This window comes from Chenopodium album, chromosome 2, assembly GCF_948465745.1.
Source record: "Chenopodium album chromosome 2, dcCheAlbu1.1, whole genome shotgun sequence".
NCBI lineage: Eukaryota > Viridiplantae > Streptophyta > Magnoliopsida > Caryophyllales > Amaranthaceae > Chenopodium > Chenopodium album.
This window is the reverse complement of record NC_137835.1, coordinates 59,616,836-59,618,675: the sequence shown is the minus strand read 5'-3', so window position 1 is coordinate 59,618,675 and position 1,840 is coordinate 59,616,836.

Genomic DNA, 1,840 nt, shown 5'->3' with positions numbered 1-1,840 from the left:
TCATCTTCCTCCTTCAACCTCGAGTCGGCTTTCCACCGCCTTAACCTTCTAACCAAAGAATCTCCAAGAAAATGAATATCAAAGCTATGTCTCCCAAATGTCCTACCAAAACCTCGTTGAAAGGGGAGACTTTCTCCCCTATGTCAATTATCCTTACCGACCCGTTCAAGAAGGGTTGGTTGCGGGTTGGAACGACAACCAACCCACCTATCCATATTAGCAAGGACCCCGTAGCTCCATTTCGGAGCTACGTTCCATCCCTCCCTACGATTATACACAACCCGGAGGTTGTGATTTTAGGGGGGGACCCCTCTTACTACCACTTCCCCGAGACATTGATGTGTCTATTTTATGTAGTATTTTACCCCCGTCCCTTGGTCATAATTAGTAGTGTTTTTGGCTCTTTAGAGCCACTTTTATTACTAATTGGTGTTTTCTAGTGTTTTCGTAGATTTGGTTGACTTTTGCAGGGATTTATACTTTTGGAGTATTTTCCCGAGATATTTTGGAGCAATCACGAGCATTGGAGAAGCACGACCAGATTCTATAGCCCAGGGATGGTTAGAGCCATCGAACCGGTAATTAAGGGCTCGGTATAGGTGATACCGGGGCATTTAGACCGAGTATTCAAGACCGGAAGAGGAAACCCAGATTGGCCCGAAGAATTGGAGCCCAATCGAAGTCCAAATAGTGGCCCAAATGAACCGCCCGGCCAAGAAGGCTGGCGCCCGGAGGCGCGCCCGACCTGGCGGGAGAAGCTTTGGCTGGCGCCCGGCCGGGCGCGAGATTAGTATTAGGAGCAAAAAAGGCGCGCCCAATCGGGCGGTGCCTCGCCCGATCGGACGCGTGTATTTCTTAGTAGACGATTAGCGTCGTTTTAATTTGTTTTAGTTTAGGATTTTGTACGGAGTATAAATACTCCTCCGTAATACAATTTTAGGATCTCTTCTTCTCTCTTTTTACTTTTTCTTTACTCTCTTAATTATTCTCTTAGAATTCTCTCTCTAAACATTTGTTCTTAATTCTACTCTTAATTCCAGATTTATTTTGGTAACGATTCCTTTTCTCTTAATCTTAGTTATTTATTCTCTTCCTTTAATCATGTATTATTTAATTGCTTTGATTAGTTTGGTTTTTAATATGTGTGAGTAGTTTTATTTCTAGGGTTTATGGGGATCCATAAATAATATGAAGGGGTAATTTATTGTTGTTAATTATCAATGCTAGATTAATTTCCTATTGATTGGTTTAATGCTCTGTGACTATATTTGCGCACATCTTTTATGCATGAGTTTAACAATATTGATTCGAGATTCGACAGATGAGAATTGATGTTTAGGTCTAGTTTCAATAGGCAGGTTAATTTATAAATGGTTAGGTCGAGATTCGAAAGATGAGATTTAATACCGGTAAATTAATTGTGTGATTATAATACGTAGCGAAAGCCCTTTATAATCTGATTAATTATGCATTGATGAATGATTATTATATTCAACCCTTGAATATTATTTATTGGTGAACCTATGCCCTAGATCCTTTTATATATTGTTTTCTCTCTATTCTCAATCTTCATAGTTTAGTTTCTTATTCAAATATAAATATTGGTTACTTCATAATCTAGATTATTTTAGTTAATTAGGAATAGAAAGACTTGTTTCCCTGTGGAGATCGACCCTACTTCCCTATCTACTTTAGTTAGAGGACTTAGGTATTTACTTTTGATTTGGGGATACGACTTTACCCTGTCAAAATTTGGCGCCGTTGCCGGGGAAACGGTTTTATTTTTATTTCTGATTGTTTTTGTAGTCTAGATTATTTCCCTTTTGTCTCAGAGAGCGTT